We start from the raw sequence: 8591 nt of genomic DNA, 5'->3' as shown, positions 1-8591 counted from the left end.
CCTGTCAGGAAGTGCTGTTTAAAGGGAAACCCTTGTGCCCTTTGCAGAAGTCTCAGGCTTTTTCGTTCGGTGAACTCAAGTAAATCAGAACATATATACATCCACTTACTTCTCTTTTAAAAGCAAGATTATATATATGAGTGTTTTGCCTGCATGTATGGAAGTGCATTCAGTGGCCATAGAGGCCAGCAGAGGGTACCATATTCCTGGAACTTGATGAAACTAAAGTTATAGACAGTTATGAGCTGCTATGTGGGCACTGGGAACCGAACCCTGATCCTTTGCAAGAGCAGCCAGTGTGCTTAACCACTGAGTTGCCCCTCCTGACCCCCATTTACTACTTCAAAACCATCTTAGTTCTAAAAGGATAAGGACACTTGGTAAAATAACAAGTAGAAAGATGAGGTTTTGGTGACACATGCCTATAATCCCAGCAGTTCAGAAGTGGGAACAAGAGGATCAGGAGTTCAAGGCTTTCCTCTGTTAAAAAAATGAGTTAGAGGCTACCCTAGGTGATGGGAAACCAAAAATGAAACACACACACACACACACACACACACACACACACACACACACACACACACAAAAGACTATTCAAAGTAACATTTTCTAATTTTTTGTTTGGGGCTTTTTTGTTTTGCTTTGTTTACTTTGCCTTTGGTACTCCTCTTTGAGAAAATCCTAGGGCTTATTATTTCTAAGAAACCCAAGTGCAATTGGTGGCAGGCATCTAACATATAATGAGTAGTTCAGCTGGCTATAAAGGGATGTGTTATTTTATATGAAATGCAGTTTCATAAGAACAGTGATGTTGCCAACCAAAGTAGCTATCACAGTGAAGGACAAGTCCTCTTTCAACTGATCTAGGAAAACCATTTGGGAATAAATAAATAAATCACATTCCTCTTAGTATTTTTATTGCAAAGCTAATTATCCCTACTTAAAATGTATACTGTTGGTGTATATTATATTAGTACAAAAGTGCCAAGTACCAAAGATATAAAGACCTAGCACTGGAAAGCCAGAACACAATAGTTGGTAGACCCTTACTACTACTCTATGAAATCAAGGAACTGTGGCTCCAGCAAGGGGCTCACCAGAGCTGCCAGCTGAGTATAGACCTTAGTCTCAACCATAAAAAAATATCCACAGACATGTTCACTTCAGCAGCTCACAGAAATCAGGATGATACAGAGGAGGTCCTCATGGCCTCTGAAAGGGGATGACACACAACTTTGTGAAACATTCCATATTGTGTAAGGAAAAAAAAAGCAACAATTAAATAAAAGCCATGCAAAGATGACAGAGATGTTCATTTGTATCTTTGTTTTGAGATAGAGGTTCCTCTAACCCAAGCTTGTCTTGAACTTGCTATGAAACCTAGGTTGACTTTGAATTCCAATGCCCCCACCTCCTTCTTTCAAGTCCTGGGATTACAGGTTTGCACTACTGTATCTGATTCATATTCTCTCTCCCTCTCTCTCTCCCTTTCTTTCTCCCTCTCCCTCTCTCCTTACCCCACACCATAGATTAGCAGGAATGTATCATTTTGGCAACATGCAGTTCTGGAAAGAGCAAAGAAAATAGGCTTTGCAAACCTGGCTGTTGGGAATGCAATAGAGTACTTTTGTAATCCAAAAAAAAAGTATAGTTGCACTTATTTTCTGCTCTAGAAGCTTCAGTTCTTGGAATGTGCTATACATATGCACCAGTACACACAGGAAAAGACAAATGTTCAGAGTTACCCATTGAAGCCTCACTCAAAAGGGCAATGACTAGATTCAACCCATGAATCTGATAAGGAGTCGGTGCCTTAACAAATTATACTATCTCTGCAAATAAAATATAAAGGCAGTTGTACTGGTGCAGCCTTATAATCCCACTGTTCAGGATGCTGAGGCCACAAGATTTCAAGTTCAAGGCCAGTTTGAGGTACATAGTGAGATCCTGACTCAAAGCAAACAAGTGAACACACACACACACACACACACACACACACACACACACACACACACACACACACGCTCACAGAACCAACCAAGCCAACAATAACAAAAAACTATGGGACTATCTATAAAGGGAACAAGTAGTAATCACAAATAAACTTGAAAACATTATGTTAGGTAAAAGGAGCCAGTCACAAAACACCATGTACTGTATAATTCCATTTGTTTGAAATGTTCAGAAAAGCAGTCAATAGAGACAAAAAAATAGAGAGTTGCTGTACACAGAGCTGCGCAGGCACAGCGGGAGGTGGGTAAGTGATGGCTAAGGGCTTCAAGAGTTCTTTTAAATGTAATGAGAATGCAGTAAAATCAATTATTGCATTTGGATGCACAACCCCATGAATGTGACAAAAAGCCATCAAATGATACATTTGAGCCAAGCGTGAATTTCAGTGGGTGCATTATTTTTGGTAAAGCTGTTCTAAGAATCAGGATATCGGGCCGGTGAGATGGCTCAGTGAGTAAAGGCCTTTGCTGTGAAGTCTGAGTTTGATCCCAGGGACCCACATGGTAGAAGGAGGATAATGGCTCCCACAAGTTGTCCTCTGATACAGCCCTAGAGTTATCTTGAGCAAAAGAGGAAAAGTAAAAGTTATCATGGTCCTAAAAAGATCCTGGGAGGGGAAGGGACACAAAGCTAATTAACATATTCACTGGGGAGGGAGGGTGTAAACAGAACTCAAGTGCCAGGCTATGGATATTAATTTGCTGAGAATGATTAAGACAATGTACACATTCAACACCCTATTGGGACAATGTTTTACTTATCCAAACACATAATAAAACACAATAAATAATTTTTCCCGGCAGATAGATTGACAGGTTGCCCTGATAGTGTGGCCGCTTGTACAGTTGTAAATAAGTAAATCGATGGGCTCCACTTAACTCTTGGTGGCTGGAGGTCTGATGGGCCCATGGAGGCAGCCATAAAATAAGGAGTATGTTTCCCTGGGCTTAATTCTGAAGACTGTGTGCAGAAGCCCTTCCCAGCACCACAATAAGATTCGTAGCACCTACACATTGCCACCCACAGTGAAGGCGAGAGAGGCAGAGAACATACTAAAGACACTGCCCCAAAGACGGAAGTATAAGCCATGGAGTACAGCTTCTTCCCTGCACACATCTAAGAGGAAGTTATAATTCACAGGCTTCAAAATATTGATACAATCTCATGTTTTTCTAATCAGTTCCAAGCTATCACCATAATGGAGGCAGATTAGAACTTGGCACCAAATCCTGTCATGTGTAGTAGTTGGTGGGAGGCACCATGCTGTCTCACACAGGCTCAGCTAATGCTGTCCTTGACTCTCTGTTCTAGGCATTTGTTTTCAGAGTGCTTCCTAGACATTGTATTGGATTCTCTGCCTTCAAAAATAGCATCCTCAGGATCATAGCAGGCCATTCCTCATAGGAACATTGTTCAGCTGTTAGAACCACAGAAGCATGACTTCAAATGAAATTTGGTCTAAAAATGGCAGAAGAGCATGTTAAATTGGCAGTGAGGGATGGATGGGCAGGAAGTGCATGTTTTGGAGTTAAGTTAAATTGTGCAAGTTACATCATTGTTTATTTAAAGAAAAAAAAATCATCTTGAGTTCTGGATTCCTAAATCTGTATGATTAGCCCTTGTGTAAACGTTGCCAGGACCCACTTAACTCTGGTGGCTGGGGATGTGTAGGGCAGATGAAGCAAACTCTGAAACAAAGCCATTGTTTTTGTTTGTTACTTATTTTATTTCATCTGAGAAAAATGTGCCATTCTTAGCCCTCAATTCTCCTTTCATATCCCAAATAGTCTCCTAACCATTTTTATCCCAGATGCACGTAATCTGAACTTTACAAAATAACAGGCAGAAACATTTTTCCAGCCAAGGTTGCTGTGGAAAAAAATACGAAACAAGCAAAGAACATAGCAACACATGACTCTTTTTTTTTTTAAAGTGTGGTTATTTTTTCTCTTTGTGTTTTAGTTTTTTGTTTGTTTATTTGTTTTCTTTTAAAGTGTGTATGTGTGTGCGCACATGAGTTCACGTGCATACACAAGCCAGAGGTATTGGATACCCTGAAGCCGGAGTTACATGTTGTCATGAAAATGAACTCAAATCCTCTGAAGAGCTATCTCTACAAACCCTATTTGAAAGCCCCCCCTCCCCAAGGATTCAGGCATTATGCTGGCCTGCCCCTGTCACCTGGCAGAATGCACTCATGCAGTACTCTGGTCAGCCCAGGGTTCCATGAGTACTAGTCTGCAGGCAGGTGTAAAGGACCCCTTTAAAGGTCAGACCCCTGCCCACTTACACTCTCTTTTGCCTTCCAGTTCTGGTCTCTCTCTCTCTCTCTCTCTTTCTCTCTCTCTCTCTCTCTCTCTCCCTCTCTCTCTCTCTCTCTTCCTCCCCACTCCTCAGTCCCCTTTCTAAATAAACTCCTTATTCAAGCTCTATCTACCTGGCGTGTTATTCCCTCTGCCTCAGTCACCCTTACCTGCTGTGGATCCTGCTATGCTCTCCCAACCCACTCGGGATCCCACTCACTCGGGACCCCACTCACTGGGGACCACCACTGGTCCCTTCTCCAGCTTTCTCCTAAAACTGTAGCAAAAGAACACACACCCCCTTTTAATTTAAAGAGTTTTGTTTTTAAATAAGAGGAAAATGTTTAGTAGAGTCAAGAGCTCTCAATTAATGCAATAGAAGCTTCCGGGACAGGGATCATAAAGTAGTATGGAGAAAACAGTTGGAAAAGCCTCTAAGAAATGTCCTCTCTATTAAGAATTTAGTTATTTGGTATTGTAATATCATTTCCAGATTAGATTTGCAATGCCAGGCAATCAGATTAAGTAACATTTTAATGAGTCAGTCCTCAAACATTTCAAGGCACAAGCACGGGATTCTCTGAACTTGGAAATGGGAAACCCCGATGTGTATGGCCCAAAAGAATGTTTTTCTATGGACAGCAATTTGCCAACAACTTCAAGAGAAACCAAACAAAGCTGAACCCACTATGCTATGTGCACAGCTTTTGTTCCTAGAACTCACACAGCTCTTTTAAAGTGCTGGCTGAAATGGATACAAATGACTTTTCTCAGCTCTTAACCCCACAAGGAATGCCAGCAGATGTCTTTAGACAGTGTCCGATGTGCGGGACACCCAGTCCCACCTCACTCCTGAGACCCTGGGGGGTTGGGATTTAGAGGGCACCGAGCTGGGTACTTGTTAGAGTTCCACACAGAACGGGGTGGCTTTGTGTTGATGTCTCCTGCAGCCCTGAAAGAAGCTGGTCTGACAATTCAAGTGGGTTCTGGTCCAGTGAGCTGTCCCCTGGGTCTCGTCTACTCCTTTCAAGTCGCTGTTTATTTCAACATTCCCGTACAAGCATGGGTGACGAGTGCCTGCCACCCGCCAACACTTCTGAGTCACCTGTCAACATACCACGTAAAGATTTGCCTGGAAGTGAATAGACTGGAACTTTTGAGGGACCTAGCAGAAGACCAGCCCACTCAGTTTTTAAAAAGGGTCTAGAAAATGGGGATGATAAAAAAAGAACGGGAGGAATCATATTTCTGTCTAAGTGTCACTTATGAAAAAGAAAGTTCACTTTGTGACAACAGAGAAAAATGAATCATAATCTTCCTCTTGATGAGTTTAAGCCCCCCTATTTTTAAGAACTACAGTTACTTAAAGCAAATAAATGATGATGGCAAATAGAGGTTGAGAATAAATCTGGGGCGGGGGTGGAGGGTTCTGAGGAGGCAGCTCAGCAGGCAGAGTATGCAGGCATGGGGACCTTGAGTTGAGCCCCAGAACTCACATAAAAAAAGTGGTGAGTGGCACACACTTGTAATCCAAGATCTGGGGAGGGAGGCAGAGGTAGGAGGAGCCCTGTTGTCTAGTGGAAAACTAACACACACACACACACACACAACTCTCTATATCTATCTCTCAGGAAAAGGTGGATTCCCTATCCCACCAGTTATCAGTTGCACACAGCTTCTTTTTCTTGTAATTTATTTTTATTTTGTGTGCATTGGTGTTTTGCCATGGGTGCATGGTACCTGCCACTGGAGTTACAGACAGTTGTGAGCTGCCATGTGGGTCCTCTAGAGGAGCAGTTAGTGCTCTTACCCACTGAGTCATTTCTGGAGCCCTGCACATAGCTTCGTGGCTAAGAGGTGGGAGTTTTGTTCACGTCCTTTTCTTGGTGCTGCAATTTTGTGTGGCTTGAACTTGTTCATGCAGTCATGGACTCCGCATCAATTTTCTTCAGTGGAGTGACAGTGGGTCTGTCACCAGGGCCAACCTCCTGCTCTGGGTAGGTGGTCAGCACAAATCAGACCGAGTCCTGGGGTGTTTCTATAGGTGATTTTTGATGCTGCTGTTGTCTTTAAGAGAGAGACCAGGAAGGTGGGAGATGTCAGAGAAAGACCTGGAGCTGGGGGAAAGGAAAGAATATAATCAAAATATAGTGTGTGGAAGCCTCAACAGATAAAAATAGCAACTATAAACAGACCCAAGGCAGATGGCTGCCAAGGAACAACACCTACAGTAAACAACAACAACGAAAGAAACAAGGGCCCAGTGGGCAGGGATGTGTTGGGAGGGGGGCAGGGGGGACACACAGCAGGAGGGGGATGGGCAGCAATGGGTACAGGGTTTTCAAAGTTTCAAATAGTCCCTTTCAAAAGTAATAATAGGACAATTCTCAGCAAAGGGAGGTGGCATTGATGTTCAAACGGATAAAATCACGCCTTGAATCCCAGCACTCAAGAGGCAGAGGCAGGCCGATCTCTGTGAGTTCGAGGCCAGCCTAGTATACAGAGCGAGTTCCAGGACAACTAGGGACAACTAGGGCTATTGCACAGAGAAACCCTGTCTGGAAAAACAAAACAAGTATAAAAAACTGACAGGAAGGCATGCCACAGAAGGCAGGCAGCAGGAAAGATCTGAGGGAAGAGAACGTTATGTGGAGACATGTGATCCCGTTTCTGAAGGCAGCCTTAACTTCTGGCAACAATCAAATGCTTCTTAAAGAGATCAAAAATGTCTGAAATGATTTCTGAAGCAGGGACACTAGGCTTGTCTCTTTAAAGTTAGTGATGGGTACTGCCGGGGAAGGGGTGATTCTGTTCCTCACCTCACCTAGGAAAAACCTTTTCCCAAGCAGAACAGTCAAGGTTTTTGATGCTCAGAGCAGGTGTCATCTAGGCAGCAGGGGAGGTGCCCTGAGGCCTGAGCAATAGATTTTACAGGAGCAGCTCAGTGCCCTCTAGCTTAGCATGTTTCCATCACCACCCAAGGTGATGACCCACAGCATCCCTGGGCCACCTTCCGGGAGGAGCTCCCAGAGATCCTGCTGACTCTTTTACTTTGGATATTGTTCCCAAGTGGCACTGGGTATATCTACTGGGTAATGAACCAACAGATAAGCAGCATGGAGCCACTTCTGAGCCTTTTAGTTCAAGATCTTCCATGACATTTTCCAGGGTGTCTTGATTTCAGAGTGCTAGCATCTGTGCAGAGAATGGAATTGAGTCTCAATCCCAGGCCTGAGGAGGTGAAGCATGCTCCTTCGAGGATGTTTTAGCAGGTAAATCTCATGCTTCCTCAGATATTTTCTGTGGTTCCAGGAAGCATCCTAGGTCATTTTCCTATGTGGCGGGGCCAGTGTCTTCACTGTCATTTTATACAGAAGCCAGAGTTGGGTGTGGGGACACACCCTTAATCTTGGCACTTGAGAGGCTGAGGCAGGTGGATCTCTAAGTTCAAGGCTAGCCTGGTCTACATAGTGAGTTCCAGGACAGCCAGAGCTGCACAGTGAGGCTGTCTTGAAAAGAAAGAAGGACCTCACTGAGGTGCTTAAAGGCCCAGAAGGACTTTACTCAGGAAGAGAAAGGTTCTTTGACCATGGCATGGCATGAGACAATTTATTATCACGCTATCAAAGAGTACTTATAATTTGTCTAATATGCAGAAAACACACACACACACACACACACACACACACACACACACACACACATACACACACACAGCAATGTATATCAAAGACCAGGTATGGTTTTCTGTTCCTGTGATCCCAGCACTCAGGAGACAGGTTTAAGACCAGCCTGAACTAAACAGTGTGTTGTTACTAGCTCTGGCTACATAGGGAAACTGTTTTTAAAGGGAAGGGGGCAGTTAAAAATGTCTTTTTGTATTTGTCGGAGTTCTAAGTAGCCTTTGGGTTTATGTTTCAGAACAAAATTCTGCTTGATCTAAATTATTTGTTCTATGAAGAATGTGTGTAACGGGACACAGGACCAAAGACTGCTACAGACATCCACATGGGACAGGGATGATGGGTACACTAACCACGGGCATTTCTTCTTCCCTGTGACTAAGGATGCAGCTTGTCGCTGACAGTCCAGGAGACAGGGGTACTGCCAACACCTTCATGGGAAAAGTGATGCTGCTCGATGCGCAGACACAGCTGTCAGTCAGAGGGAAGGAGAAAATGGAAAACATGGAAACAAGAACGAGAGAGGGAAGTACAAGAAGCGCTGAGTAAGAAGAGTTTCCCGAGGAGGAGAGTAAAAGCCAAGGAAGCAAAG

Source organism: Phodopus roborovskii, unplaced genomic scaffold (assembly GCF_943737965.1).
Source record: "Phodopus roborovskii unplaced genomic scaffold, PHOROB, whole genome shotgun sequence".
Taxonomy (NCBI): Eukaryota; Metazoa; Chordata; class Mammalia; order Rodentia; family Cricetidae; genus Phodopus; species Phodopus roborovskii.
This window is presented reverse-complemented; position numbering follows the sequence as displayed.